This window comes from Chiloscyllium punctatum, chromosome 13 (genome assembly GCF_047496795.1).
Source record: "Chiloscyllium punctatum isolate Juve2018m chromosome 13, sChiPun1.3, whole genome shotgun sequence".
NCBI lineage: Eukaryota > Metazoa > Chordata > Chondrichthyes > Orectolobiformes > Hemiscylliidae > Chiloscyllium > Chiloscyllium punctatum.
In genome coordinates this window covers 76881407-76903362 of record NC_092751.1, presented here as the reverse complement: position 1 = coordinate 76903362, position 21956 = coordinate 76881407, and the positions used below count along the sequence as shown (strand labels likewise).

At 44.5% G+C, this 21956-nt stretch overlaps 12 non-coding genes across 12 annotated transcripts; all 12 read left to right on the top strand.

Annotated features, from left to right (window-relative positions):
* The first annotated feature begins 782 nt into the window (after positions 1 to 782).
* Positions 783 to 864, top strand: trnas-aga (transfer RNA serine (anticodon AGA)). The gene has a single exon. It is a non-coding gene; the product is annotated as a tRNA-Ser (tRNA).
* A 2128-nt stretch (positions 865 to 2992) lies between these two features.
* On the top strand, positions 2993 to 3065 carry trnar-ucg (transfer RNA arginine (anticodon UCG)). The gene has a single exon. It is a non-coding gene; the product is annotated as a tRNA-Arg (tRNA).
* Positions 3066 to 4472: 1407 nt separating this feature from the next.
* Positions 4473 to 4554, top strand: trnas-aga (transfer RNA serine (anticodon AGA)). The gene has a single exon. It is a non-coding gene; the product is annotated as a tRNA-Ser (tRNA).
* A 2127-nt stretch (positions 4555 to 6681) lies between these two features.
* Positions 6682 to 6754, top strand: trnar-ucg (transfer RNA arginine (anticodon UCG)). The gene has a single exon. It is a non-coding gene; the product is annotated as a tRNA-Arg (tRNA).
* Positions 6755 to 8145: 1391 nt separating this feature from the next.
* On the top strand, positions 8146 to 8227 carry trnas-aga (transfer RNA serine (anticodon AGA)). The gene has a single exon. It is a non-coding gene; the product is annotated as a tRNA-Ser (tRNA).
* Positions 8228 to 10354: 2127 nt separating this feature from the next.
* Positions 10355 to 10427, top strand: trnar-ucg (transfer RNA arginine (anticodon UCG)). The gene has a single exon. It is a non-coding gene; the product is annotated as a tRNA-Arg (tRNA).
* Positions 10428 to 11818: 1391 nt separating this feature from the next.
* Positions 11819 to 11900, top strand: trnaf-aaa (transfer RNA phenylalanine (anticodon AAA)). Its single transcript has one exon. It is a non-coding gene; the product is annotated as a tRNA-Phe (tRNA).
* A 2127-nt stretch (positions 11901 to 14027) lies between these two features.
* Positions 14028 to 14100, top strand: trnar-ucg (transfer RNA arginine (anticodon UCG)). Its single transcript has one exon. It is a non-coding gene; the product is annotated as a tRNA-Arg (tRNA).
* A 1391-nt stretch (positions 14101 to 15491) lies between these two features.
* Positions 15492 to 15573, top strand: trnas-aga (transfer RNA serine (anticodon AGA)). Its single transcript has one exon. It is a non-coding gene; the product is annotated as a tRNA-Ser (tRNA).
* Positions 15574 to 17700: 2127 nt separating this feature from the next.
* On the top strand, positions 17701 to 17773 carry trnar-ucg (transfer RNA arginine (anticodon UCG)). Its single transcript has one exon. It is a non-coding gene; the product is annotated as a tRNA-Arg (tRNA).
* A 1391-nt stretch (positions 17774 to 19164) lies between these two features.
* trnas-aga (transfer RNA serine (anticodon AGA)) lies at positions 19165 to 19246 on the top strand. Its single transcript has one exon. It is a non-coding gene; the product is annotated as a tRNA-Ser (tRNA).
* A 2127-nt stretch (positions 19247 to 21373) lies between these two features.
* Positions 21374 to 21446, top strand: trnar-ucg (transfer RNA arginine (anticodon UCG)). The gene has a single exon. It is a non-coding gene; the product is annotated as a tRNA-Arg (tRNA).
* Positions 21447 to 21956: the final 510 nt, after the last annotated feature.

Genomic DNA, 21956 nt, shown 5'->3' with positions numbered 1-21956 from the left:
TTTGTCCAAAACATTATGAATGTTAACATAATACAAATAGCTGCAGTTGCTGGAAATCTGAGCCTAAAACGAAAATTGTTTGCGGAACGCAGAAAGACTGGCAACAGAAACATCGACTTTCCTGCTCCTCGGATGCTGCTGTGCTTTTCCAGCATTTTCTGATCTAAAATCAGGTTTCCAGCATCTGCAGTCCTCACTCCTGCCGAGTTCCTTCAGTGTCGCTGGTTCCCAATTCAAGAACTCCATCTCTGGCGGTTTCATATCTGTACCTCCATGCTGTGGAATTGAAGAGTGAAGAAAAGTAACTCACCCCCTCCATCTCTGGGGTAATTAGGGGCTGAAAGTGAATCGTATCACATTGAAGTATATCTACAAGCGACTTGATCTCTGTCTTTTATTGGGAACCATCTCTTTCATTGTAACCATCAGGAAAGACCATTTCGTTCGCTAAATAAAGAAATGAATATGTCACTAACCTTTGTTTGTTTCATGTCCAAGAATACTCAGATCAATAGCTCCCTTGATTACCTCTGCTGGTCATGTTCGCAAAGAGATCGAGCAAATTGCCAAGTGTGATTTTCCTTTCAATAAATAATTTTGACTCAATTTTGCTGCAAATATCTTTTCCTAACTTTGTGCTTTTCTTCTTTGACATTGGTGTCTCGCACCTTACAAATGACAGCAAAGGTATGAATGGAGATGGAAACATTTCACTCAAGTCAGCGGCAGCTTTCAATGAGATCACGACTGATTTGGTCAGTGCTCAGGGCGCGGTGCCGTCTGTAGTCATGGCCGAGTGGTTAAGGCGATGGATTAGAAATCCATTGGGGTTTCCCCACGTAGGTTCGAATCCTGCTGACTACGTTATCCGTGCTTTGCTGCTGGAACAATTCAAAGTTCCGAAAGCCTGTTTTGCAAACCAGGCCTGTAATTTGATGAGACTTGAGAAACTCGAGTTCTTCATCAGAAATGCTCCACATTTAAAACATTATCTCTGTTTCTCTTTCCAGATACACTGCTCGACACATCGGGTTTCTGCAGTTGTTATTGAACGCCCTGAGCAGAAGTGCTGCTTTTCATTAGATTCCTTTAATGACTTGCCCTCTGTTCTCTGACTCTGGTCAATGGCAACACTTCCTCTTGCTCGTCAGAGTGCTCATTCCCCACCTCTCCGTCTCCCATCATTACAAACAACCGCAGGAAATTGCCACTTAACCATCTTTGTTCCAAAGTGAAACTCACCAGCCTAGGAACTCTCTCCACCAAATGGGACTTCTCATCCCTGGACATGGAAAAGCCAGAGGATTGTGAAGAGATACTGTGAACATATTGTCAGTTGGCAGTTGGAAAAATGTTTAGGAAGCAAACCATGTAATTTAGGCTCCAGCTTTGGAAATCATGAGAAACTCTTTGGGAAATGGAATCACAGGAGATTGAAGAAGTGTAAATTGTCAGTCCGAGTAGAGGAAGGGACATTGACTCTGATGTTCTCGGCACAGGAATTGATCTGAGACATTGAAAGAATTCTCGCTCCCGTACGTGAGCAATACAAACTCCATCTGGACGGTGGGACAATGAAAAACTCTGGAACACTCAAGACAATATCCAAATATTGACTGAGATCACGACAGTACGAGTACGATAGATGGGTCAGTTTTTGTCCAGTGTGTGCGGGAGGGCTTTCCTGACACAGTATGTAGACATGGCTTCAAGGGAAGAAGCCACTTTCGATTTAGTACTGGGTAACGAGCCTGGCCAGGTTTTAGATTTGGAAGTAGGTGAGCACTGTGGAGACAGCGATCACAATTCTCTCAGGTTTACTTTCGTGATGGAAAGGGATAGGTGTACTCCACGGAGCAAGAGTTTCAGCTGGTGGAAGGGAAATCACGATGCAATGAGGTAAGATTTAGGAAGCGCAGAGTTGGGTAGGAAACTGTAGGGGGTGAGCACATTAAAAATGTGAAGCTTATTCAAGGAAAAGCTCCTGTGTGTCCTCGATAAGTATGTACCTGTCAGGCAGGGAGGAAGATATAGAACGCGTGAGCCGTGGTTTACTAAGGAAGGTGGAATCCCTGGTCAAGAAGAACAAGAAGTCTTATGTTAGGACAAAACGTGAAAACTCAGTTAGAGCGCTCGAGGTTTCCAACGATCTCAGGAAAGACCTAAAAAGAGAGCTGGGAAGAGCCAGGAGGAGACATGAGAAGTTGTTGGCAGATAGGATCAGGGTTAACGCTAAGGCTTTCCATAGGTATGTCAGGAATAAAAGAATGACGAGAGTTAAATTTGGGCCAATCAAGGATAATAGTGGGAAGTCGTGTGTGGAGTCAGTGGAGATAGAGGAAGCACTAAATAAATATTTTTCGACAGAGTTCGCTATAGATAATGAAAATGTCGGCGAGGAAGATACAGAGATACTTGCGTCTAGACTAGAAGAGATTGAGGTTCACAAGGAAGAGATATTAGAAATACTGCAGAGTGTGAAAATAGATAAGTCAGCTGGGCCGGATGGGATCTATCTGATGTTGTTTAGCAAATGCACTGCAGGAAGGTACAAATCAAGCTGATGCTAACAACGGCTCGTTTTGAGCCGCTAATTTGCAGTGAAGTGGCGGCGCCAATAAAAGGTGTCACGCAGCTCGTCTAATTCCACATCCTGAGCTCGAAATGAGCAGATGTCTCTCGCTGAGTTTCGGCAGGGTCTTGCTTAGACGACACCATGACACGTTTTCACTGGAGTAGATCATGAAATCGCGTCGTGAATGTGAATAAAACGATGGGCACTTCCAGCAGAGAAGGAGGCGACCCTGAAGCAGGCAGCTCTGGACAAATGTTTCTCCTTTGCCAGTGAAAGGCACTGCTTCACAAATTGGAAACTTCGAAGTGAAGCAGTGTTGGTGATTATCTTCGCTGCTTGTTCACCTTTTTAATTCTGATTCCGTGAAAGTCCATGGCATTACATATCGACATTCTGCCGGTGTTGCGCGTGTCTATTGGGCCAGTAGCGTAATGGATAACGCGTCTGACTTCGGATCAGAAGATTGTAGGTTCGAGTCCTACCTGGCTCGTGGGGAATGTCTCACTTTAGCCGTGCCCCTCGTTGACGCTCCCCTGCAAAGCCCTGCCGGGACGTCGCTTCTGTGCTTCCGCATTTAAAACTTGCATTTGTCTTATTGTCCATTTCAAATTCCAGCTCAACACAACGGAGACCTCTGTCGGTTTCGGGGTGCCTTTCTGTGTGTCTCCCTTTGTGGGTGAAAATGAGCATGAGTTCCTCAAAAGAGTGACAAGTCGTTGTGGAAGTGTCATACATCTGTGCCATTTAAGAACACAGGATAAAGTCATTGACATTTGCCCTGGGAACATTAGAACACACGACACTTTGGGCCAAAGTTGGAAACTGCGACTGGAATAGATGGCTCTCTGATCAGGCGGAATGGCCTTTTCCCACTTTGTAAATCTACGAAGACAAGTTGAAAATAATCTGCAACGAAAATGTTCATAAAGGGTGTTTTATTTACACTAAATACGATAGTATCTATCGCCTTGTCTTGTTATTTACTTGTGAAGATTCGGTACTCTCAGCACCGTGGCCCGGATCGTATTCCCGCTCATGGAATGGTTGTATTGTTCAGCTAACATATCGGTGTACCAGTACTTCTGCCGATTTTCCGATGCTAGCAGCTCATTGGTTTTGTCCAAAACATTATGAATGTTAACATAATACAAATAGCTGCAGTTGCTGGAAATCTGAGCCTAAAACGAAAATTGTTTGCGGAACGCAGAAAGACTGGCAACAGAAACATCGACTTTCCTGCTCCTCGGATGCTGCTGTGCTTTTCCAGCATTTTCTGATCTAAAATCAGGTTTCCAGCATCTGCAGTCCTCACTCCTGCCGAGTTCCTTCAGTGTCGCTGGTTCCCAATTCAAGAACTCCATCTCTGGCGGAATCATATCTGTACCTCCATGCTGTGGAATTGAAGAGTGAAGAAAAGTAACTCACCCCCTCCATCTCTGGGGTAATTAGGGGCTGAAAGTGAATCGTATCACATTGAAGTATATCTACAAGCGACTTGATCTCTGTCTTTTATTGGGAACCATCTCTTTCATTGTAACCATCAGGAAAGACCATTTCGTTCGCTAAATAAAGAAATGAATATGTCACTAACCTTTGTTTGTTTCATGTCCAAGAATACTCAGATCAATAGCTCCCTTGATTACCTCTGCTGGTCATGTTCGCAAAGAGATCGAGCAAATTGCCAAGTGTGATTTTCCTTTCAATAAATAATTTTGACACAATTTTGCTGCAAATATCTTTTCCTAACTTTGTGCTTTTCTTCTTTGACATTGGTGTCTCGCACCTTACAAATGACAGCAAAGGTATGAATGGAGATGGAAACATTTCACTCAAGTCAGCGGCAGCTTTCAATGAGATCACGACTGATTTGGTCAGTGCTCAGGGCGCGGTGCCGTCTGTAGTCATGGCCGAGTGGTTAAGGCAATGGATTAGAAATCCATTGGGGTTGCCCCACGTAGGTTCGAATCCTGCTGACTACGTTATCCGTGCTTTGCTGCTGGAACAATTCAAAGTTCCGAAAGCCTGTTTTGCAAACCAGGCCTGTAATTTGATGAGACTTGAGAAACTCGAGTTCTTCATCAGAAATGCTCCACATTTAAAACATTATCTCTGTTTCTCTTTCCAGATACACTGCTCGACACATCGGATTTCTGCAGTTGTTATTGAACGCCCTGAGCAGAAGTGCTGCTTTTCATTAGATTCCTTTAATCCCTTGTCCTCTGTTCTCTGACTCTGGTCATTGGCAACACTTCCTCTTGCTCGTCAGAGTGCTCATTCCCCACCGCTCCGTCTCCCATCATTACAAACAACCGCAGGAAATTGCCACTTAACCATCTTTGTTCCAAAGTGAAACTCACCAGCCTAGGAACTCTCTCCACCAAATGGGACTTCTCATCCCTGGACATGGAAAAGCCAGAGGATTGTGAAGAGATACTGTGAACATATTGTCAGTTGGCAGTTGGAAAAATGTTTAGGAAGCAAACCATATAATTTAGGCTCCAGCTTTGGAAATCTTGAGAAACTCTTTGGGAAATGGAATCACAGGAGATTGAAGAAGTGTAAATTGTCAGTCCGAGTAGAGGAAGGGACATTGACTCTGATGTTCTCGGCACAGGAATTGATCTGAGACATTGAAAGAATTCTCGCTCCCGTACGTGAGCAATACAAACTTCATCTGGACGGTGGGACAATGAAAAACTCTGGAACACTCAAGACAATATCCAAATATTGACTGAGATCACGACAGTACGAGTACGATAGATGGGTCAGTTTTTGTCCAGTGTGTGCGGGAGGGCTTCCTGACACAGTATGTAGACATGGCTTCAAGGGAAGAAGCCACTTTCGATTTAGTACTGGGTAACGAGCCTGGCCAGGTTTTAGATTTGGAAGGAGGTGAGCACTGTGGAGACAGCGATCACAATTCTCTCAGGTTTACTTTCGTGATGGAAAGGGATAGGTGTACTCCACGGAGCAAGAGTTTCAGCTGGTGGAAGGGAAATCACGATGCAATGAGGTAAGATTTAGGAAGCGCAGAGTTGGGTAGGAAACTGTAGGGGGTGAGCACATTAAAAATGTGAAGCTTATTCAAGGAAAAGCTCCTGTGTGTCCTCGATAAGTATGTACCTGTCAGGCAGGGAGGAAGATATAGAACGCGTGAGCCGTGGTTTACTAAGGAAGGTGGAATCCCTGGTCAAGAAGAACAAGAAGTCTTATGTTAGGACAAAACGTGAAAACTCAGTTAGAGCGCTCGAGGTTTCCAACGATCTCAGGAAAGACCTAAAAAGAGAGCTGGGAAGAGCCAGGAGGAGACATGAGAAGTTGTTGGCAGATAGGATCAGGGTTAACGCTAAGGCTTTCCATAGGTATGTCAGGAATAAAAGAATGACGAGAGTTAAATTTGGGCCAATCAAGGATAATAGTGGGAAGTCGTCTGTGGAGTCAGTGGAGATAGAGGAAGCACTAAATAAATATTTTTCGACAGAGTTCGCTATAGATAATGAAAATGTCGGCGAGGAAGATACAGAGATACTTGCGTCTAGACTAGAAGAGATTGAGGTTCACAAGGAAGAGATATTAGAAATACTGCAGAGTGTGAAAATAGATAAGTCAGCTGGGCCGGATGGGATCTATCTGATGTTGTTTAGCAAATGCACTGCAGGAAGGTACAAATCAAGCTGATGCTAACAACGGCTCGTTTTGAGCCGCTAATTTGCAGTGAAGTGGCGGCGCCAATAAAAGGTGTCACGCAGCTCGTCTAATTCCACATCCTGAGCTCGAAATGAGCAGATGTCTCTCGCTGAGTTTCGGCAGGGTCTTGCTTAGACGACACCATGACACGTTTTCACTGGAGTAGATCATGAAATCGCGTCGTGAATGTGAATAAAACGATGGGCACTTCCAGCAGAGAAGGAGGCGACCCTGAAGCAGGCAGCTCTGGACAAATGTTTCTCCTTTGCCAGTGAAAGGCACTGCTTCACAAATTGGAAACTTCGAAGTGAAGCAGTGTTGGTGATTATCTTCGCTGCTTGTTCACCTTTTTAATTCTGATTCCGTGAAAGTCCATGGCATTACATATCGACATTCTGCCGTTGCTGTGCGCGTCTATTGGGCCAGTAGCGTAATGGATAACGCGTCTGACTTCGGATCAGAAGATTGTAGGTTCGAGTCCTACCTGGCTCGTGGGGAATGTCTCACTTTAACCGTGCCCCTAGTTGACGCTCCCCTGCAAAGCCCTGGCTGGACGTCGCTTCTGTGCTTCCGCATTTAAAACTTGCATTTGTCTTATTGTCCATTTCAAATTCCAGCTCACCACAACGGAGACCTCTGTCGGTTTGGGGGTGCCTATGTGGGTGAAAATGAGCATGAGTTCCTCAAAAGAGTGACAAGTCGTTGTGGAAGTGTCATACATCTGTGCCATTTAAGAACACAGGATAAAGTCATTGACATTTTCCCTGGGAACATTAGAACACACGACACTTTGGGCCAAAGTTGGAAACTGCGACTGGAATAGATGGCTCTCTGATCAGGCGGAATGGCCTTTTCCCACTTTGTAAATCTACGAAGACAAGTTGAAAATAATCTGCAACGAAAATGTTCATAAAGGGTGTTTTATTTACACTAAATACGATAGTATCTATCGCCTTGTCTTGTTATTTACTTGTGAAGATTCGGTACTCTCAGCACCGTGGCCCGGATCGTATTCCCGCTCATGGAATGGTTGTATTGTTCAGCTAACATATCGGTGTACCAGTACTTCTGCCGATTTTCCGATGCTAGCAGGTCATTGGTTTTGTCCAAAACATTATGAATGTTAACATAATACAAATAGCTGCAGTTGCTGGAAATCTGAGCCTAAAACGAAAATTGTTTGCGGAACGCAGAAAGACTGGCAACAGAAACATCGACTTTCCTGCTCCTCGGATGCTGCTGTGCTTTTCCAGCATTTTCTGATCTAAAATCAGGTTTCCAGCATCTGCAGTCCTCACTCCTGCCGAGTTCCTTCAGTGTCGCTGGTTCCCAATTCAAGAACTCCATCTCTGGCGGTTTCATATCTGTACCTCCATGCTGTGGAATTGAAGAGTGAAGAAAAGTAACTCACCCCCTCCATCTCTGGGGTAATTAGGGGCTGAAAGTGAATCGTATCACATTGAAGTATATCTACAAGCGACTTGATCTCTGTCTTTTATTGGGAACCATCTCTTTCATTGTAACCATCAGGAAAGACCATTTCGTTCGCTAAATAAAGAAATGAATATGTCACTAACCTTTGTTTGTTTCATGTCCAATAATACTCAGATCAATAGCTCCCTTGATTACCTCTGTTGGTCATGTTCGCAAAGAGATCGAGCAAATTGCCAAGTGTGATTTTCCTTTCAAAAAATAATTTTGACTCAATTTTGCTGCAAATATCTTTTCCTAACTTTGTGCTTTTCTTCTTTGACATTGGTGTCTCGCACCTTACAAATGACAGCAAAGGTATGAATGGAGATGGAAACATTTCACTCAAGTCAGTGGCAGCTTTCAATGAGATCACGACAGATTTGGTCAGTGCTCAGGACGCGGTGCCGTCTGTAGTCATGGCCGAGTGGTTAAGGCGATGGATTAGAAATCCATTGGGGTTTCCCCACGTAGGTTCGAATCCTGCTGACTACGTTATCCGTGCTTTGCTGCTGGAACAATTCAAAGTTCCAAAAGCCTGTTTGGCAAACCAGGCCTGTAATTTGATTAGACTTGAGAAACTCGAGTTCTTCATCAGAAATGCTCCACATTTAAAACATTATCTCTGTTTCTCTTTCCAGATACACTGCTCGACACATCGGGTTTCTGCAGTTGTTATTGAACGCCCTGAGCAGAAGTGCTGCTTTTCATTAGATTCCTTTAATCCCTTGTCCTCTGTTCTCTGACTCTGGTCATTGGCAACACTTCCTCTTGCTCGTCAGAGTGCTCATTCCCCACCGCTCCGTCTCCCATCATTACAAACAACCGCAGGAAATTGCCACTTAACCATCTTTGTTCCAAAGTGAAACTCACCAGCCTAGGAACTCTCTCCACCAAATGGGACTTCTCATCCCTGGACATGGAAAAGCCAGAGGATTGTGAAGAGATACTGTGAACATATTGTCAGTTGGCAGTTGGAAAAATGTTTAGGAAGCAAACCATATAATTTAGGCTCCAGCTTTGGAAATCTTGAGAAACTCTTTGGGAAATGGAATCACAGGAGATTGAAGAAGTGTAAATTGTCAGTCCGAGTAGAGGAAGGGACATTGACTCTGATGTTCTCGGCACAGGAATTGATCTGAGACATTGAAAGAATTATCGCTCCCGTACGTGAGCAATACAAACTTCATCTGGACGGTGGGACAATGAAAAACTCTGGAACACTCAAGACAATATCCAAATATTGACTGAGATCACGACAGTACGAGTACGATAGATGGGTCAGTTTTTGTCCAGTGTGTGCGGGAGGGATTCCTGACACAGTATGTAGACATGCCTTCAAGGGAAGAAGCCACTTTCGATTTAGTACTGGGTAACGAGCCTGGCCAGGTTTTAGATTTGGAAGTAGGTGAGCACTGTGGAGACAGCGATCACAATTCTCTCAGGTTTACTTTCGTGATGGAAAGGGATAGGTGTACTCCACGGAGCAAGAGTTTCAGCTGGTGGAAGGGAAATCACGATGCAATGAGGTAAGATTTAGGAAGCGCAGAGTTGGGTAGGAAACTGTAGGGGGTGAGCACATTAAAAATGTGAAGCTTATTCAAGGAAAAGCTCCTGTGTGTCCTCGATAAGTATGTACCTGCCAGGCAGGGAGGAAGATATAGAACGCGTGAGCCGTGGTTTACTAAGGAAGGTGGAATCCCTGGTCAAGAAGAACAAGAAGTCTTATGTTAGGACAAAACGTGAAAACTCAGTTAGAGCGCTCGAGGTTTCCAACGATCTCAGGAAAGACCTAAAAAGAGAGCTGGGAAGAGCCAGGAGGAGACATGAGAAGTTGTTGGCAGATAGGATCAGGGTTAACGCTAAGGCTTTCCATAGGTATGTCAGGAATAAAAGAATGACGAGAGTTAAATTTGGGACAATCAAGGATAATAGTGGGAAGTCGTGTGTGGAGTCAGTGGAGATAGAGGAAGAACTAAATAAATATTTTTCGACAGAGTTCGCTATAGATAATGAAAATGTTGGCGAGGAAGATACAGAGATACTTGCGTCTAGACTAGAAGAGATTGAGGTTCACAAGGAAGAGATATTAGAAATACTGCAGAGTGTGAAAATAGATAAGTCAGCTGGGCCGGATGGGATCTATCTGATGTTGTTTAGCAAATGCACTGCAGGAAGGTACAAATCAAGCTGATGCTAACAACGGCTCGTTTTGAGCCGCTAATTTGCAGTGAAGTGGCGGCGCCAATAACAGGTGTCACGCAGCTCGTCTAATTCCACATCCTGAGATCGAACTGAGCAGATGTCTCTCGCTGAGTTTCGGCAGGGTCTTGCTTAGACGACACCATGACACGTTTTCACTGGAGTAGATCATGAAATCGCGTCGTGAATGTGAATAAAACGATGGGCACTTCCAGCAGAGAAGGAGGCGACCCTGAAGCAGGCAGCTCTGGACAAATGTTTCTCCTTTGCCAGTGAAAGGCACTGCTTCACAAATTGGAAACTTCGAAGTGAAGCAGTGTTGGTGATTATCTTCGCTGCTTGTTCACCTTTTTAATTCTGATTCCGTGAAAGTCCATGGCATTACATATCGACATTCTGCCGTGGCTGTGCGCGTCTATTGGGCCAGTAGCGTAATGGATAACGCGTCTGACTTCGGATCAGAAGATTGTAGGTTCGAGTCCTACCTGGCTCGTGGGGAATGTCTCACTTTAACCGTGCCCCTCGTTGACGCTCCCCTGCAAAGCCCTGCCGGGACGTCGCTTCTGTGCTTCCGCATTTAAAACTTGCATTTGTCTTATTGTCCATTTCAAATTCCAGCTCACCACAACGGAGACCTCTGTCGGTTTGGGGGTGCCTTTGTGGGTGAAAATGAGCATGAGTTCCTCAAAAGAGTGACAAGTCGTTGTGGAAGTGTCATACATCTGTGCCATTTAAGAACACAGGATAAAGTCATTGACATTTGCCCTGGGACCATTAGAACACACGACACTTTGGGCCAAAGTTGGAAACTGCGACTGGAATAGATGGCTCTCTGATCAGGCGGAATGGCCTTTTCCCACTTTGTAAATCTACGAAGACAAGTTGAAAATAATCTGCAACGAAAATGTTCATAAAGGGTGTTTTATTTACACTAAATACGATAGTATCTATCGCCTTGTCTTGTTATTTACTTGTGAAGATTCGGTACTCTCAGCACCGTGGCCCGGATCGTATTCCCGCTCATGGAATGGTTGTATTGTTCAGCTAACATATCGGTGTACCAGTACTTCTGCCGATTTTCCGATGCTAGCAGGTCATTGGTTTTGTCCAAAACATTATGAATGTTAACATAATACAAATAGCTGCAGTTGCTGGAAATCTGAGCCTAAAACGAAAATTGTTTGCGGAACGCAGAAAGACTGGCAACAGAAACATCGACTTTCCTGCTCCTCGGATGCTGCTGTGCTTTTCCAGCATTTTCTGATCTAAAATCAGGTTTCCAGCATCTGCAGTCCTCACTCCTGCCGAGTTCCTTCAGTGTCGCTGGTTCCCAATTCAAGAACTCCATCTCTGGCGGTTTCATATCTGTACCTCCATGCTGTGGAATTGAAGAGTGAAGAAAAGTAACTCACCCCCTCCATCTCTGGGGTAATTAGGGGCTGAAAGTGAATCGTATCACATTGAAGTATATCTACAAGCGACTTAATCTCTGTCTTTTATTGGGAACCATCTCTTTCATTGTAACCATCAGGAAAGACCATTTCGTTCGCTAAATAAAGAAATGAATATGTCACTAACCTTTGTTTGTTTCATGTCCAAGAATACTCAGATCAATAGCTCCCTTGATTACCTCTGCTGGTCATGTTCGCAAAGAGATCGAGCAAATTGCCAAGTGTGATTTTCCTTTCAATAAATAATTTTGACTCAATTTTGCTGCAAATATCTTTTCCTAACTTTGTGCTTTTCTTCTTTGACATTGGTGTCTCGCACCTTACAAATGACAGCAAAGGTATGAATGGAGATGGAAACATTTCACTCAAGTCAGCGGCAGCTTTCAATGAGATCACGGCTGATTTGGTCAGTGCTCAGGACGCAGTGCCGTCTGTAGTCATGGCCGAGTGGTTAAGGCGATGGATTAAAAATCCATTGGGGTCTCCCCACGTAGATTCGAATCCTGCTGACTATGTTTTCCGTGCTTTGCTGCTGGAACAATTCAAAGTTCAGAAAGCCCGTTTTGCAAACCAGGCCTGTAATTTGATTAGACTTGAGAAACTCGAGTTCTTCATCAGAAATGCTCCACATTTAAAACATTATCTCTGTTTCTCTTTCCAGATACACTGCTCGACACATCGGGTTTCTGCAGTTGTTATTGAACGCCCTGAGCAGAAGTGCTGCTTTTCATTAGATTCCTTTAATCCCTTGTCCTCTGTTCTCTGACTCTGGTCATTGGCAACACTTCCTCTTGCTCGTCAGAGTGCTCATTCCCCACCGCTCCGTCTCCCATCATTACAAACAACCGCAGGAAATTGCCACTTAACCATCTTTGTTCCAAAGTGAAACTCACCAGCCTAGGAACTCTCTCCACCAAATGGGACTTCTCATCCCTGGACATGGAAAAGCCAGAGGATTGTGAAGAGATACTGTGAACATATTGTCAGTTGGCAGTTGGAAAAATGTTTAGGAAGCAAACCATATAATTTAGGCTCCAGCTTTGGAAATCTTGAGAAACTCTTTGGGAAATGGAATCACAGGAGATTGAAGAAGTGTAAATTGTCAGTCCGAGTAGAGGAAGGGACATTGACTCTGATGTTCTCGGCACAGGAATTGATCTGAGACATTGAAAGAATTATCGCTCCCGTACGTGAGCAATACAAACTTCATCTGGACGGTGGGACAATGAAAAACTCTGGAACACTCAAGACAATATCCAAATATTGACTGAGATCACGACAGTACGAGTACGATAGATGGGTCAGTTTTTGTCCAGTGTGTGCGGGAGGGATTCCTGACACAGTATGTAGACATGCCTTCAAGGGAAGAAGCCACTTTCGATTTAGTACTGGGTAACGAGCCTGGCCAGGTTTTAGATTTGGAAGTAGGTGAGCACTGTGGAGACAGCGATCACAATTCTCTCAGGTTTACTTTCGTGATGGAAAGGGATAGGTGTACTCCACGGAGCAAGAGTTTCAGCTGGTGGAAGGGAAATCACGATGCAATGAGGTAAGATTTAGGAAGCGCAGAGTTGGGTAGGAAACTGTAGGGGGTGAGCACATTAAAAATGTGAAGCTTATTCAAGGAAAAGCTCCTGTGTGTCCTCGATAAGTATGTACCTGCCAGGCAGGGAGGAAGATATAGAACGCGTGAGCCGTGGTTTACTGAGGAAGGTGGAATCCCTGGTCAAGAAGAACAAGAAGTCTTATGTTAGGACAAAACGTGAAAACTCAGTTAGAGCGCTCGAGGTTTCCAACGATCTCAGGAAAGACCTAAAAAGAGAGCTGGGAAGAGCCAGGAGGAGACATGAGAAGTTGTTGGCAGATAGGATCAGGGTTAACGCTAAGGCTTTCCATAGGTATGTCAGGAATAAAAGAATGACGAGAGTTAAATTTGGGACAATCAAGGATAATAGTGGGAAGTCGTGTGTGGAGTCAGTGGAGATAGAGGAAGCACTAAATAAATATTTTTCGACAGAGTTCGCTATAGATAATGAAAATGTTGGCGAGGAAGATACAGAGATACTTGCGTCTAGACTAGAAGAGATTGAGGTTCACAAGGAAGAGATATTAGAAATACTGCAGAGTGTGAAAATAGATAAGTCAGCTGGGCCGGATGGGATCTATCTGATGTTGTTTAGCAAATGCACTGCAGGAAGGTACAAATCAAGCTGATGCTAACAACGGCTCGTTTTGAGCCGCTAATTTGCAGTGAAGTGGCGGCGCCAATAAAAGGTGTCACGCAGCTCGTCTAATTCCACATCCTGAGCTCGAAATGAGCAGATGTCTCTCGCTGAGTTTCGCCAGGGTCTTGCTTAGACGACACCATGACACGTTTTCACTGGAGTAGATCATGAAATCGCGTCGTGAATGTGAATAAAACGATGGGCACTTCCAGCAGAGAAGGAGGCGACCCTGAAGCAGGCAGCTCTGGACAAATGTTTCTCCTTTGCCAGTGAAAGGCACTGCTTCACAAATTGGAAACTTCGAAGTGAAGCAGTGTTGGTGATTATCTTCGCTGCTTGTTCACCTTTTTAATTCTGATTCCGTGAAAGTCCATGGCATTACATATCGACATTCTGCCGTGGCTGCGCGCGTCTATTGGGCCAGTAGCGTAATGGATAACGCGTCTGACTTCGGATCAGAAGATTGTAGGTTCGAGTCCTACCTGGCTCGTGGGGAATGTCTCACTTTAACCGTGCCCCTCGTTGACGCTCCCCTGCAAAGCCCTGCCGGGACGTCGCTTCTGTGCTTCCGCATTTAAAACTTGCATTTGTCTTATTGTCCATTTCAAATTCCAGCTCACCACAACGGAGACCTCTGTCGGTTTGGGGGTGCCTTTGTGGGTGAAAATGAGCATGAGTTCCTCAAAAGAGTGACAAGTCGTTGTGGAAGTGTCATACATCTGTGCCATTTAAGAACACAGGATAAAGTCATTGACATTTGCCCTGGGAACATTAGAACACACGACACTTTGGGCCAAAGTTGGAAACTGCGACTGGAATAGATGGCTCTCTGATCAGGCGGAATGGCCTTTTCCCACTTTGTAAATCTACGAAGACAAGTTGAAAATAATCTGCAACGAAAATGTTCATAAAGGGTGTTTTATTTACACTAAATACGATAGTATCTATCGCCTTGTCTTGTTATTTACTTGTGAAGATTCGGTACTCTCAGCACCGTGGCCCGGATCGTATTCCCGCTCATGGAATGGTTGTATTGTTCAGCTAACATATCGGTGTACCAGTACTTCTGCCGATTTTCCGATGCTAGCAGGTCATTGGTTTTGTCCAAAACATTATGAATGTTAACATAATACAAATAGCTGCAGTTGCTGGAAATCTGAGCCTAAAACGAAAATTGTTTGCGGAACGCAGAAAGACTGGCAACAGAAACATCGACTTTCCTGCTCCTCGGATGCTGCTGTGCTTTTCCAGCATTTTCTGATCTAAAATCAGGTTTCCAGCATCTGCAGTCCTCACTCCTGCCGAGTTCCTTCAGTGTCGCTGGTTCCCAATTCAAGAACTCCATCTCTGGCGGTTTCATATCTGTACCTCCATGCTGTGGAATTGAAGAGTGAAGAAAAGTAACTCACCCCCTCCATCTCTGGGGTAATTAGGGGCTGAAAGTGAATCGTATCACATTGAAGTATATCTACAAGCGACTTAATCTCTGTCTTTTATTGGGAACCATCTCTTTCATTGTAACCATCAGGAAAGACCATTTCGTTCGCTAAATAAAGAAATGAATATGTCACTAACCTTTGTTTGTTTCATGTCCAAGAATACTCAGATCAATAGCTCCCTTGATTACCTCTGCTGGTCATGTTCGCAAAGAGATCGAGCAAATTGCCAAGTGTGATTTTCCTTTCAATAAATAATTTTGACTCAATTTTGCTGCAAATATCTTTTCCTAACTTTGTGCTTTTCTTCTTTGACATTGGTGTCTCGCACCTTACAAATGACAGCAAAGGTATGAATGGAGATGGAAACATTTCACTCAAGTCAGCGGCAGCTTTCAATGAGATCACAGCTGATTTGGTCAGTGCTCAGGACGCAGCGCCGTCTGTAGTCATGGCCGAGTGGTTAAGGCGATGGATTAGAAATCCATTGGGGTCTCCCCACGTAGGTTCGAATCCTGCTGACTACGTTTTCCGTGCTTTGCTGCTGGAACAATTCAAAGTTCAGAAAGCCCGTTTTGCAAACCAGGCCTGTAATTTGATTAGACTTGAGAAACTCGAGTTCTTCATCAGAAATGCTCCACATTTAAAACATTATCTCTGTTTCTCTTTCCAGATACACTGCTCGACACATCGGGTTTCTGCAGTTGTTATTGAACGCCCTGAGCAGAAGTGCTGCTTTTCATTAGATTCCTTTAATCCCTTGTCCTCTGTTCTCTGACTCTGGTCATTGGCAACACTTCCTCTTGCTCGTCAGAGTGCTCATTCCCCACCGCTCCGTCTCCCATCATTACAAACAACCGCAGGAAATTGCCACTTAACCATCTTTGTTCCAAAGTGAAACTCACCAGCCTAGGAACTCTCTCCACCAAATGGGACTTCTCATCCCTGGACATGGAAAAGCCAGAGGATTGTGAAGAGATACTGTGAACATATTGTCAGTTGGCAGTTGGAAAAATGTTTAGGAAGCAAACCATATAATTTAGGCTCCAGCTTTGGAAATCTTGAGAAACTCTTTGGGAAATGGAATCACAGGAGATTGAAGAAGTGTAAATTGTCAGTCCGAGTAGAGGAAGGGACATTGACTCTGATGTTCTCGGCACAGGAATTGATCTGAGACATTGAAAGAATTATCGCTCCCGTACGTGAGCAATACAAACTTCATCTGGACGGTGGGACAATGAAAAACTCTGGAACACTCAAGACAATATCCAAATATTGACTGAGATCACGACAGTACGAGTACGATAGATGGGTCAGTTTTTGTCCAGTGTGTGCGGGAGGGCTTCCTGACACAGTATGTAGACATGCCTTCAAGGGAAGAAGCCACTTTCGATTTAGTACTGGGTAACGAGCCTGGCCAGGTTTTAGATTTGGAAGTAGGTGAGCACTGTGGAGACAGCGATCACAATTCTCTCAGGTTTACTTTCGTGATGGAAAGGGATAGGTGTACTCCACGGAGCAAGAGTTTCAGCTGGTGGAAGGGAAATCACGATGCAATGAGGTAAGATTTAGGAAGCGCAGAGTTGGGTAGGAAACTGTAGGGGGTGAGCACATTAAAAATGTGAAGCTTATTCAAGGAAAAGCTCCTGTGTGTCCTCGATAAGTATGTACCTGCCAGGCAGGGAGGAAGATATAGAACGCGTGAGCCGTGGTTTACTAAGGAAGGTGGAATCCCTGGTCAAGAAGAACAAGAAGTCTTATGTTAGGACAAAACGTGAAAACTCAGTTAGAGCGCTCGAGGTTTCCAACGATCTCAGGAAAGACCTAAAAAGAGAGCTGGGAAGAGCCAGGAGGAGACATGAGAAGTTGTTGGCAGATAGGATCAGGGTTAACGCTAAGGCTTTCCATAGGTATGTCAGGAATAAAAGAATGACGAGAGTTAAATTTGGGACAATCAAGGATAATAGTGGGAAGTCGTGTGTGGACTCAGTGGAGATAGAGGAAGCACTAAATAAATATTTTTCGACAGAGTTCGCTATAGATAATGAAAATGTTGGCGAGGAAGATACAGAGATACTTGCGTCTAGACTAGAAGAGATTGAGGTTCACAAGGAAGAGATATTAGAAATACTGCAGAGTGTGAAAATAGATAAGTCAGCTGGGCCGGATGGGATCTATCTGATGTTGTTTAGCAAATGCACTGCAGGAAGGTACAAATCAAGCTGATGCTAACAACGGCTCGTTTTGAGCCGCTAATTTGCAGTGAAGTGGCGGCGCCAATAAAAGGTGTCACGCAGCTCGTCTAATTCCACATCCTGAGCTCGAAATGAGCAGATGTCTCTCGCTGAGTTTCGGCAGGGTCTTGCTTAGACGACACCATGACACGTTTTCACTGGAGTAGATCATGAAATCGCGTCGTGAATGTGAATAAAACGATGGGCACTTCCAGCAGAGAAGGAGGCGACCCTGAAGCAGGCAGGTCTGGACAAATGTTTCTCCTTTGCCAGTGAAAGGCACTGCTTCACAAATTGGAAACTTCGAAGTGAAGCAGTGTTGGTGATTATCTTCGCTGCTTGTTCACCTTTTTAATTCTGATTCCGTGAAAGACCATGGCATTACATATCGACATTCTGCCGTGGCGGTGCGCGTCTATTGGGCCAGTAGCGTAATGGATAACGCGTCTTACTTCGGATCAGAAGATTGTAGGTTCGAGTCCTACCTGGCTCGTGGGGAATGTCTCACTTTAACCGTGCCCCTCGTTGACGCTCCCCTGCAAAGCCCTGCCGGGATGTCGCTTCTGTGCTTCCGCATTTAAAACTTGCATTTGTCTTATTGTCCATTTCAAATTCCAGCTCACCACAACGGAGACCTCTGTCGGTTTGGGGGTGCCTTTGTGGGTGAAAATGAGCATGAGTTCCTCAAAAGAGTGACAAGTCGTTGTGGAAGTGTCATACATCTGTGCCATTTAAGAACACAGGATAAAGTCATTGACATTTGCCCTGGGAACATTAGAACACACGACACTTTGGGCCAAAGTTGGAAACTGCGACTGGAATAGATGGCTCTCTGATCAGGCGGAATGGCCTTTTCCCACTTTGTAAATCTACGAAGACAAGTTGAAAATAATCTGCAACGAAAATGTTCATAAAGGGTGTTTTATTTACACTAAATACGATTGTATCTATCGCCTTGTCTTGTTATTTACTTGTGAAGATTCGGTACTCTCAGCACCGTGGCCCGGATCGTATTCCCGCTCATGGAATGGTTGTATTGTTCAGCTAACATATCGGTGTACCAGTACTTCTGCCGATTTTCCGATGCTAGCAGGTCATTGGTTTTGTCCAAAACATTATGAATGTTAACATAATACAAATAGCTGCAGTTGCTGGAAATCTGAGCCTAAAACGAAAATTGTTTGCGGAACGCAGAAAGACTGGCAACAGAAACATCGACTTTCCTGCTCCTCGGATGCTGCTGTGCTTTTCCAGCATTTTCTGATCTAAAATCAGGTTTCCAGCATCTGCAGTCCTCACTCCTGCCGAGTTCCTTCAGTGTCGCTGGTTCCCAATTCAAGAACTCCATCTCTGGCGGTTTCATATCTGTACCTCCATGCTGTGGAATTGAAGAGTGAAGAAAAGTAACTCACCCCCTCCATCTCTGGGGTAATTAGGGGCTGAAAGTGAATCGTATCACATTGAAGTATATCTACAAGCGACTTAATCTCTGTCTTTTATTGGGAACCATCTCTTTCATTGTAACCATCAGGAAAGACCATTTCGTTCGCTAAATAAAGAAATGAATATGTCACTAACCTTTGTTTGTTTCATGTCCAAGAATACTCAGATCAATAGCTCCCTTGATTACCTCTGCTGGTCATGTTTGCAAAGAGATCGAGCAAATTGCCAAGTGTGACTTTCCTTTCAATAAATAATTTTGACTCAATTTTGCTGCAAATATCTTTTCCTAACTTTGTGCTTTTCTTCTTTGACATTGGTGTCTCGCACCTTACAAATGACAGCAAAGGTATGAATGGAGATGGAAACATTTCACTCAAGTCAGCGGCAGCTTTCAATGAGATCACAGCTGATTTGGTCAGTGCTCAGGGCGCAGTGCCGCCTGTAGTCATGGCCGAGTGGTTAAGGCGATGGATTAGAAATCTATTGGGGTCTCTCCATGTAGGTTCGAATCCTGCTGCCTACGTTTTCCGTGCTTTGCTGCTGGAACAATTCAAAGTTCAGAAAGCCCGTTTTGCAAACCAGGCCTGTAATTTGATTAGACTTGAGAAACTCGAGTTCTTCATCAGAAATGCTCCACATTTAAAACATTATCTCTGTTTCTCTTTCCAGATACACTGCTCGACACATCGGGTTTCTGCAGTTGTTATTGAACGCCCTGAGCAGAGGTGCTGCTTTTCATTAGATTCCTTTAATCCCTTGTCCTCTGTTCTCTGACTCTGGTCATTGGCAACACTTCCTCTTGCTCGTCAGAGTGCTCATTCCCCACCGCTCCGTCTCCCATCATTACAAACAACCGCAGGAAATTGCCACTTAACCATCTTTGTTCCAAAGTGAAACTCACCAGCCTAGGAACTCTCTCCACCAAATGGGACTTCTCATCCCTGGACATGGAAAAGCCAGAGGATTGTGAAGAGATACTGTGAACATATTGTCAGTTGGCAGTTGGAAAAATGTTTAGGAAGCAAACCATATAATTTAGGCTCCAGCTTTGGAAATCTTGAGAAACTCTTTGGGAAATGGAATCACAGGAGATTGAAGAAGTGTAAATTGTCAGTCCGAGTAGAGGAAGGGACATTGACTCTGATGTTCTCGGCACAGGAATTGATCTGAGACATTGAAAGAATTATCGCTCCCGTACGTGAGCAATACAAACTTCATCTGGACGGTGGGACAATGAAAAACTCTGGAACACTCAAGACAATATCCAAATATTGACTGAGATCACGACAGTACGAGTACGATAGATGGGTCAGTTTTTGTCCAGTGTGTGCGGGAGGGCTTCCTGACACAGTATGTAGACATGCCTTCAAGGGAAGAAGCCACTTTCGATTTAGTCCTGGGTAACGAGCCTGGCCAGGTTTTAGATTTGGAAGTAGGTGAGCACTGTGGAGACAGCGATCACAATTCTCTCAGGTTTACTTTCGTGATGGAAAGGGATAGGTGTACTCCACGGAGCAAGAGTTTCAGCTGGTGGAAGGGAAATCACGATGCAATGAGGTAAGATTTAGGAAGCGCAGAGTTGGGTAGGAAACTGTAGGGGGTGAGCACATTAAAAATGTGAAGCTTATTCAAGGAAAAGCTCCTGTGTGTCCTCGATAAGTATGTACCTGCCAGGCAGGGAGGAAGATATAGAACGCGTGAGCCGTGGTTTACTAAGGAAGGTGGAATCCCTGGTCAAGAAGAACAAGAAGTCTTATGTTAGGACAAAACGTGAAAACTCAGTTAGAGCGCTCGAGGTTTCCAACGATCTCAGGAAAGACCTAAAAAGAGAGCTGGGAAGAGCCAGGAGGAGACATGAGAAGTTGTTGGCAGATAGGATCAGGGTTAACGCTAAGGCTTTCCATAGGTATGTCAGGAATAAAAGAATGACGAGAGTTAAATTTGGGACAATCAAGGATAATAGTGGGAAGTCGTGTGTGGACTCAGTGGAGATAGAGGAAGCACTAAATAAATATTTTTCGACAGAGTTCGCTATAGATAATGAAAATGTTGGCGAGGAAGATACAGAGATACTTGCGTCTAGACTAGAAGAGATTGAGGTTCACAAGGAAGAGATATTAGAAATACTGCAGAGTGTGAAAATAGATAAGTCAGCTGGGCCGGATGGGATCTATCTGATGTTGTTTAGCAAATGCACTGCAGGAAGGTACAAATCAAGCTGATGCTAACAACGGCTCGTTTTGAGCCGCTAATTTGCAGTGAAGTGGCGGCGCCAATAAAAGGTGTCACGCAGCTCGTCTAATTCCACATCCTGAGCTCGAAATGAGCAGATGTCTCTCGCTGAGTTTCGCCAGGGTCTTGCTTAGACGACACCATGACACGTTTTCACTGGAGTAGATCATGAAATCGCGTCGTGAATGTGAATAAAACGATGGGCACTTCCAGCAGAGAAGGAGGCGACCCTGAAGCAGGCAGCTCTGGACAAATGTTTCTCCTTTGCCAGTGAAAGGCACTGCTTCACAAATTGGAAACTTCGAAGTGAAGCAGTGTTGGTGATTATCTTCGCTGCTTGTTCACCTTTTTAATTCTGATTCCGTGAAAGACCATGGCATTACATATCGACATTCTGCCGTGGCTGTGCGCGTCTATTGGGCCAGTGGCGTAATGGATAACGCATCTGACTTCGGATCAGAAGATTGTAGGTTCGAGTCCAACCTGGCTCGTGGGGAATGTCTAACTTTAACCGTGCCCCTCGTTGACGCTCCCCTGCATAGCCCTGCCGGGACGTCGCTTCTGTGCTTCCGCATTTAAAACTTGCGTTTGCCTTATTGTCCATTTCAAATTCCAGCTCACCACAACGGAGACCTCTGTCGGTTTGGGGGTGCCTTTGTGGGTGAAAATGAGCATGAGTTCCTCAAAAGAGTGACAAGTCGTTGTGGAAGTGTCATACATCTGTGCCATTTAAGAACACAGGATAAAGTCATTGACATTTGCCCTGGGAACATTAGAACACACGACACTTTGGGCCAAAGTTGGAAACTGCGACTGGAATAGATGGCTCTCTGATCAGGCGGAATGGCCTTTTCCCACTTTGTAAATCTACGAAGACAAGTTGAAAATAATCTGCAACGAAAATGTTCATAAAGGGTGTTTTATTTACACTAAATACGATAGTATCTATCGCCTTGTCTTGTTATTTACTTGTGAAGATTCGGTACTCTCAGCACCGTGGC